At 36.1% G+C, this 9,424-nt stretch overlaps 1 pseudogene; it reads left to right on the top strand.

Annotated features, from left to right (window-relative positions):
* Nucleotides 1–3,540: 3,540 nt before the first annotated feature.
* LOC112916912 (small nucleolar RNA SNORA70) lies at nt 3,541–3,660 on the top strand (annotated as a pseudogene).
* Nucleotides 3,661–9,424: the final 5,764 nt, after the last annotated feature.

The raw sequence follows: 9,424 nt of genomic DNA, 5'->3' as shown, positions 1-9,424 counted from the left end.
GATAATCTGAGGAAGAAAATACATAATTATTGGATTATAACACAAAATATAAAATAAATATTCATGAATACTGATATAAGCACATGATTAAATACATAAGAAAAGATAGGTGAAACTCTTGTGGAAAAATATTCAAAATAATTTATGTAGACAATCCAACTCTCAATGTTAACATCAATAGTAATGAGTCATCTTGAGAATACACATCCTTGATATGAAATGGTGGAAATGGCACATTATCTCTGTGGTCTGACTCCCATGAATGCATTACCCCATGTGCAATCATGAACCACCACCCCCCCCCACACACACACAAATAAGGAACATTTTACAAAATACCTGACCAATAATCCTCAAAATTGTCAAGGTCATCAAGACCTGGAATTCAGACAGATGAACTGTTACAGCTAGTAGAAACCTGCAGATGATGAATAAATGTAATATTTCTCTTAGATGGTATCCTAGAGCAGTAAAAGAGACTTTAGTAAAAACTGAGGAAATGTGAATAAAGAGTGAACTTGGTATAATAATAATGCAGATACTGTGAAAAATGTCATATATATTTTTAAATATATTATGTTAATGAAAAATATTAATATAGGAGAAATTGGCTATGGTGTACCTGTGAACTCTGTAATATCTTTGTTACTTTTCCATAAATGTCAAACTACCCTCAAATAAAAAGTTTGTTATATGAAAAAGAATGGGGTCCACTTTCCAGTTCTGCATGTAAAAAACTTGGAAGGCACCACTCCATACTAATAAGTAAAAAGCTGTAGAGACTGAAAAGTTAATAACTCTTCTTGGGTGCTCAAGACGAGAGGACACAGGGCAAAACACTGCCCTCAAGACTAGGGAGACAGCCAAGTGAGTATAAGGAGTTGTGGCTTACCTGAGCAAAGACTCAACAATAGAGCTTTTTGAACCAGTGCCAGTGCAGCAACACCAGAACTGTAACTAATGAATTTATGGAGTCTCAGGGTGGACAACTTAGAGTTAAAACTCCCAGGGGATCCAAACAGTGTGGGGAGGGCAGAATTTTGTGAGGTTTATCTTCAGAAGTTCAAACAGGTTCTCACAGTAAATGAGGAAAATCCCCTTCAGCTCTAGCAGAGGGAAGTGAAAAGGAAACATTCTAAAATACTGAACAGCAGTGTGTTCTTAACAAGGCCTGCTCTCAGGAGAAACTAATTAACTGGAGTCTAACTTGCTGTGATATTACCACAGCCTAACTGATCTGGCAAAAGGGAATATCCAGTCTGTACCCTTTTTAGCCATCCTGTCTTACTTAACTTGAGACAAAACAGATAAGCAAAACAACAACAACAACAACAAAACAAAAACCAAACTAGTGACAAACATTTGTGAAGTTCATAGTCCAAAGGCATAGACTCAACAACAGAGACCAAATCATAGCACAATACAACACTTCTCCTCCCACCATACCTCATACCACATTATGCAAGGTCTGTTTATAGCAGTTCCTTTATCCAGTACATCATGTCCCACTATCAGGAAAAAAAAATAGCACTTGAAAAGGCAGAAAAAGCATCAGAAACACAGAAGAAATGTTTGAATTATAAGACCAAGAATTTAAAACAATTGTGAAATATCTTTCCATTTATTTTATCACGTCAATGTCTTATAAGTTTCAGAGCACAGGTCTTCAAACTCCTTGATTAAATTTAATCCCAGGTAATTTTTGATGTAATTCTGTAAGTGGGATTCTTTTTTAATGTCTCTTTCTGCTAGTTGGCTGATTAGTGTATAGGAATGCAATATATTGCAGAATTATTTACAATAGCCAAGGTAAGGATAAGTGTCCATCAATAGATGAATGGATACAGAATATGCACACGCACACACACACACACACACACTGGAATATTACTCAGACATAAAAAGAAAAAAATATTGCCAATTGCAACAACACGGATTGACCTAAAGGGTGTTATGCTAAGTGAAATAAGTCAGCCAGAGAAAGACAAATACTATATGATTTCACTTGTATGAGGAAACTAAAAAATAAAAAAAATTAAAAAGTGGACTTATAAATTTAGAGACCTGGTGATTGCCAGAGGGAGGAGGGATAGGCAGAATCAGTGAAGTGGATTAAGAGGTACAAAATTCCAGTTAGAAAATAAGTCTGAGGAATGTAAAGTATAGTTTAGGAAATATAGTCAGTATTATCGTAACAACTTTGTATGGGAACTACACTTTGTGGTGAGCATTCCATAATATATACAAATGTTGAATTGCTGTGGTGTACACTTGAAAGTAATATAATATTGTATGCTAACTATACTACAATTAAAAACAGGTTAAAAAACAGAGAGGTAGATAAAACAACTATGAGAATGCCTTTTTTGTTTTTTTTTTCAATTTTTATTTAAATTCTAGTGAGTTAACATTTAGTGTAATATTGGTTTCAGGAGGAGAATTTAGTGATTCATTACTTATATATGAATCAGGTGCTCATTATTACAAGTGCCTTCCCTAATACTCATTACCCATTTAGCCCACCCTCACACACACCTCCCCACTATCAACCCTCACTTCATTCTCTATAGTTAAAAGTTTTTTATGGTTTGCTTCCTTTGATGGGCTTTTTAGTATACAGGACATGGCTAAAGAAAAAAATCTCTGAGCTAGAGGATATATCAAAAACTAAAAGCAAAGGGAATAAAGACTGAAAAACAAAACAAAACAGATTATCCAAGGACAGTGGGACAAATACAAAATATGTAGCATACACATTATGGGACTACTAGAAAGAGAAGAAAAAAGCAAACAAACTCCCCCGCAAAAAACCTGAATATGCAAAATGATAATGTCTGAGAACTTCCCCAAATTAATATCAAACACAAAACCACAGACCCAGGAATCTCAGATTATTAAGCAGGCTAAATGCCCCTCAAAAACTGCATATGGGAATTTCATTTCAAACTACAAGAAATCAGATACATAGAAATAATCCTGAAAATGCCACGGGGAAAAACAAACACCTTACCTACAGTGGAACGCATATCAGAATGGTACCCAACAACTGAAGTATAGGAAAAAAAGGACTACCACCCTAGATATTATTCTTCAAAAGTGAAAAAAAGGAGAAATTTTCTCAGACAAAGATTGAGGGAACTTATTGCCAGTAGACTTGTCTTGCAAGAAATGTTAAAATAAATTCTTTAGAGAAGAAAAAAAATACATAGGTCAGAAACTCAGATCAATGTAAAGAAAGAAATAGCATCACAGAATTATTGGTAAGGTTAAAATTTTAAAAAGTGTTTTTCTTATCATTAATTGATCAGATAACAGTGTGTTAATTAAATAATACCAAAATGTATTTGATTATATAAGTTTATGTAAAAGTGAAATGAATGACAATGATACAAGGAACAGAAGAAGTTAGGATTATTTTGTTATTACAAGGTACTCACACTGCTTATGATGTGTATTGCATTATTAAAGAGTGGACTTGGATTAGACTATAAAATGTAAAACACTAAAAAAAGTAAAAAACAATAAAAAAATAGCAAAAAACTACAGCCAATTAAGCCAAACATGCTCTCCCAGATGTGCAATGACTGCAAACAAAAGTTTCCTCAGTAGTGTACACAATTCGTTGCACATGTGCATCACGCTAAGAACATGGAGACAGACTTTCCACTGAATGTTTATGTTTAAAGTTGTCCTCAGTTAAGCCTCAGACAGGTATGTGGAGGGCACAGTGGGCAGGCTCCACATTGGCTAATCCATCAGATTCATCAGTTCCACAGGACAAAACAAGACTGAGATCCAATGCAGGGCAAAATTCAAGTTACCTGGCTGTTAGAAGTGAGGCTGCACCAAGTTTAACATGGATGGATTTGAAGACACAGTGGCTGAAAAACAGCTTATCTTGGTTGGCTGTGGGGCCAAATACATTCTAATCATGGTCTTAGAGAAGTGGCAACCCCTGCATTCCTGAAGTTTTTAGCACTGCCCCATCTTTACTCACCAATAAAGACTACTTCCTGTCTCCAATAAAAGATTTTCAAAAAAATAAAAATAAATAAAAAAATAAAAAAACACTAAGTGCGGCTGACCCTTCAATAACAATGAGTTTGAACTGCACAGGTTCACTTATACATGGATATTTTACAGTACTGCAAATACAAATTTCTTCCTAACGGTTTTCTTTTTCTTAAATTTATTTTTATTTATTTATGATAGACATAGAGAGAGAGAGAGAGGCAGATACACAGGCAGAGGGAGAAGCAGGCTCCATGCCAGGAGCCAGACGCGGAACCCAATCCCGGGACCCCAGGATCGCGCCCTGGGCCAAAGGCAGGCGCAAAAACCGCTGAGCCACCCAGGTATCTCCCCTAATGGTTTTCTTAATAACATTTTCTTTTTCTAGTTTACTTTGTTGTAAGAATATAATCTATAATATATTTAACATAAAAATATGTATTAATGGACTATTTTTATTATCATAAGGTTTCCAGCCAATAGCAGACTATCAGTGGTTGTTTGGGGGAGTCAAAAGTTATATATGAATTTCTGATTGCACAGGGGAGGGAAGGAGGTATGGCATCTCTAACCCCATATTGTTCAAGGGTCAACTATATAAGTGACATGCTAAGAAAGGAGAGAAAATGGAATAATAAAATGTGTACTTAAAACCACAGAAGTCAGAAAAAATAATGGAGGACAAAAATAAGAATGAAAATAAGGGCAACAAATAGGAAATAGTAAGAAATACAGTAGATATCAATCCAATTACATCAATAATCACTTGGAATGTCAATGGCCTAAATGTACCAATGAAAAGAGGGATTTTCAGAGTCTATCACAAAATAAGACCTGTGTATGTAGTGTTTATAAGAAGCCCAACTGAAATATAATGACTCATAGGAATTAAAAGCAAAGGCATGGGTAAAGATATACTATGCTAATACTATTTTTTTTAAAAAAAGAAAAACTAGAGTAGCTATATCAATTTCAAGTAGAACAGAATTCAGAGCTAAAATATTATCAGGAATAAAGACAAAACATTACATAGTGATAAGAGCTTCATTCTATATGAAGACATAACAGTCCCAACTGTGTATGTGTCTAATAGTAGACCATCAAAACACATGAGGCAAAAACTAATGGGACTTCAAAAAGAAACAGATGAATCCATATCTAAGTTAGAGACTTCAATACCCCTCCATCACAAATGGACAGATCTGGCAGGTAGAAAATCCGTAAAAACATGGTTGAATGCAACAACACCATCAATCAACTGGATATAATTGACATGTATAAAGTACTTCATCCAACTACAGAAGAATATAAATTCTTCTCAAGCTCACATGGAGCATTTCCAATATAGACCACATTCTGAGCCATAAAACACCTTCACACATTTAAGATAATAGAAATAATACAATTTTTATTTTCAGACCACAAAGGAATTAAACTGGAAATCAGTAGGAGAAACACAGCTGGAAAACCCCAAAAAACATGGAGATTAAGCAACATACTTCTAAATAACATATCGATTAAAGTAGAAGTCTCAAGACAAATTATAAATATTTTAATATAATATTAACATATAAAAGTCAATGGATGTTCTTTTTACCAGAAACAAAAAAAATGTAATTTCAAATTAAAAACAGAATATCATTTGCATAAGCAGCCAAAAATATGAAATACTTACGTATCAATCTGGCAAAAATATGTATGAGATCTGAGAAAACTACAAGACTGATGAATGAAATTAAAGGACTAAATAAATAGATAAATATATTTATGAGTAGGAAGGCTCAATATTGCTATAATGCCATTTCTTCCCAATTTGATATATAGATTCAATGGAATTCCTGTAAAAATTTGAGAAAATTACATTGTGGATATCAACAAACTGATAAAGTTTACATAAAGAGACCAAAGAGCCTGAATAGTCAACACAATATTGAAGGAAAGGAACAAAGTTGGAGGACTGACACTATTCTATCTCAGAAATTACTATAATGCCATAGTAATCAAGATGGTATGTGGTATTGGTGAAACTATAGACAAAAAGATCAATGGAATATACTAGGAAGCCCAGAAGTAGACATCCCCCAAGTATAGTCAACTGATTTCTGACAAAAGAGCAAAAACAATATAATGGAGCAAAGTTAGTCTTCAACTAATGGTGCAGGAACAACTGGACATCTAAATTAAAAAAAAAAGAGAGAGAGAGAGAGAAAAAAAGAAAAAAAAATCTAGAACCAGACCTTATACCTTCCAAAAAAAAAAAAAAACCACAAAACTCAAAAATGGATCATAGACCTAAATATGAAACACAGAAGTATAAATTTATTGAATATAACACAGGACAAAACCTAGAGAACCTTGGGTATGGTGGTAACGTTTTAGATAAAACACTAAAGGCATGGTCCATGAAAAAAAATCAATTAGCTAGATTTAATTAAAATTAAAAACTTATATTCTAGGAAAGACAACATCAAGAGAATGAGAAGATAAACCTCAGACTGGGATAAAATATCTATCAAATTACATAAAAGACTATTGTCCAATATATACAAAGAACTCTTAAAACTAAACAATAAGAAAAATAATTAAATGGATGAAAGACCTTCAGAAACCACACCAAGTAAGATATACACATGGCAGAACAGCATTTGAAAAAATGTTCCACAACATAGTTTATTAGGAAAATTTAAATTAATACAATAACGAGACATCACTACAACCTATTATAATGGCAAAATTCCAGAACACTAACACTGAATACTAGTGAGGATATGGAGCAATGGGAACTCTCATTTGGTGCTGGTGGGAATGCAAAATGGTGTAGCCACTATGGAATACAGTTTGGCAGTTTCTTAGGAAACTAAACACCACTATCACCATACAATCCAGCAACAGCACTCCTAGGTATTTACCTAAACAGATGAGTACTTATATCAACACAAAAACCTGCACACAAACATTCGTAGCAGTTTTATTCATAATTGTTAAAACTTGGAATCAACCAAGATGTCCTTCTGTTGGGGAATAGTACATATATACAAATGATGGAATATTATTTGACACCAAAAAGCAATGAGTTATCAAACTCATAAGAGAATATGGAAGAAACTTAAAATCATATTACAAAGTGAAAGAAGCCAATCTGGAAAGGACTACATACTATATGATTCCAAATTTGTGGCGTTCTGGGAAAGCACAACTATGGAAACATTTAAAAGGTCAGGTTTAAGGAAGAGGGAGGCAGAGTACAGAATTTTTAGGGATGTAAAAATGCTCTGTCTGATACCATAATGATGCATACACGTCATTATATATCAGTTTAAATCCACGGAATATACAACACCAACAGCAAACCATAATGTAAACTAGACTTTGGGTGACTACAATGTGTCAATGTATATTTATTAATTGTAACAAATGTACTATTATGTAGGGGATTGATAATGTAGGGTGTCTATGCATGCATGACATCAGGGAAGATATGGGAAATCTCTGTACTTATCTCTCAATTTTGCTATAAACCTAAAATTGCTCTAAAACAATAAAGCCTTAATAAAAGAAAAAATAATTCAACTTTAAAAAGAACACTGTGTAGACAAAATTTAAAGAATTTATTTCCAACAAAACAGATATAAAGAAATATTTTAAAAATAAGTTAAAGCACAAAAATATGATATCAAAGAAGTTGTGTGAAACATTTAAATATGAAGACGAAACAAAATTTGTAACATGCATGTGTGTATACCTTTTCCCTCTTATTTTTAACTTCTATCTGACAGGTGTTGAATAACATTTCCCATCTACAGGTTATAATGTTTTGTCACAACTACTCTACTCTATGGTTATGGAACCAGGTAGCCTTAGATGATACATAAACAAATGAGTATGGCTATCTTTAAAAATGTTATCCTCAAACCCCATTCTCATCCACCAAAAAAAATTAAAATTAATATGAAAAATGTAAACTCTAATATAAAATTAGTAAGACATATGGAAGGAAATTCACCAAATAAAAAAAAATAGAGAGGGGTAATGTAAGTGAAAAATATCCAGAGAGCGGGGCAAGATGGCAGAGGAGTAGGATCCCCAAGTCACCTGGGCCCACAACACACCTAGATAACTTTCAAATCATCCTGAAAACCTACAAATTCGGCCTGAGATTTAAAGAGAGAACAGTTGGAACACTACAGAGAGAAGAGTTTGTGCTTCTAACAAGGTAGGAAGACGGATAAATAAATAAATAAATAAATAAATAAATAAATAAGAAATAAGAATCAAGTCGGAGAGGGGCCCTCGCAAGGAGCCAGGCTAAGGCCTGGGAGGGCAAAAGCCTCCAGGACAGGGAAGCCCAGCCCCAGAGGAGCAGGAACTTTTAAAAATCCGCACGGGATTCTTCCCGGACAGAAAGGCACTCTCAGAGAACTCCAGCAGGACCGCAGGAGGAACAGTGGAGCCCCCAGGTTCCCGGGGTCACTAACAGAGGAAGTGTCCCCGGGGGAGAATGCGTTCGCACCCGGTTGATCTCCATACAGGGCTGGAGCTGAGCTCAGGGGCCTCGGGAGAAACTCAGGTGGCTCTGCAGGAGGGGGCTGCGTGCCCCTGGGAGCACCATTCCAGCAGCGCAGGCCCCGGAGCCCAGGGCACTGGGGGTCACAGCCCAGGATCCTGCGTTCCCCCTGGGACAGACAGAGGCAGGGAGGGCATAGCTGTGCAGGGCGCCCCCCGAGTTGTGCAGATCAGCACCCCCTTTACCGCCCACCCCCACCCCCACCCCACGCCCTGCCAGAACATCCAGGACAGTGTGGACTGGGAGCTGTGGTAGTTACTGCGGGAGCTGACTCCAGGGCTGGAGAACTGGCTGTGGCCAGTGAGGTTGCACCTCCTGGTGTCACTCTGTGCCTGGGATGGAGTGGGGTCGACAGGGAATAGGGACCTCACAGGATAAACAGCTTTAAACAGCTCCCACTGAACTGTGCACCTGGCAGGGGGCAGGGCAGCTCCCCCAGGTGCATACACGTGAAAATCAGCACAGCAGGCCCTTCCCCAGAAGACCAGCTGGAAGGACAGGGTAAGAGCAAGTTCTTGATTGAGCAGCACTGGAAAGCTCCAGGGGAAGTCGAGGGATTTACAGTATATAGAATCAGAGGATACCTCTCCTTGTTGTTTTGTTTGTTTCTTTTTTCTGTTTTTTTTTTTCCTTTTTCCAGTACAACTCATCTATAGCCACTCTGCACTGAGCAAAATTAATAGAAAAAATAATTCACCACAAAACAAAGAATCACAAACAGTACACTCACCCACAGAGTTACAAAGTTTGGATTACAATTCGATGTCAAAAAGCCAATTCAGAAGCACACTTATAAAGCTACTGGTGGCTCTGGAAAAAAGCTTAAAGGACTCAAGAGACTTCATGACT

The sequence above is a fragment of the Vulpes vulpes genome, chromosome 8, assembly GCF_048418805.1.
Source record: "Vulpes vulpes isolate BD-2025 chromosome 8, VulVul3, whole genome shotgun sequence".
In the NCBI taxonomy this organism is placed as follows: domain Eukaryota; kingdom Metazoa; phylum Chordata; class Mammalia; order Carnivora; family Canidae; genus Vulpes; species Vulpes vulpes.
The sequence above is the reverse complement of the archived record's forward strand: the minus strand, read 5'-3'. Positions and strand labels throughout refer to the sequence as shown.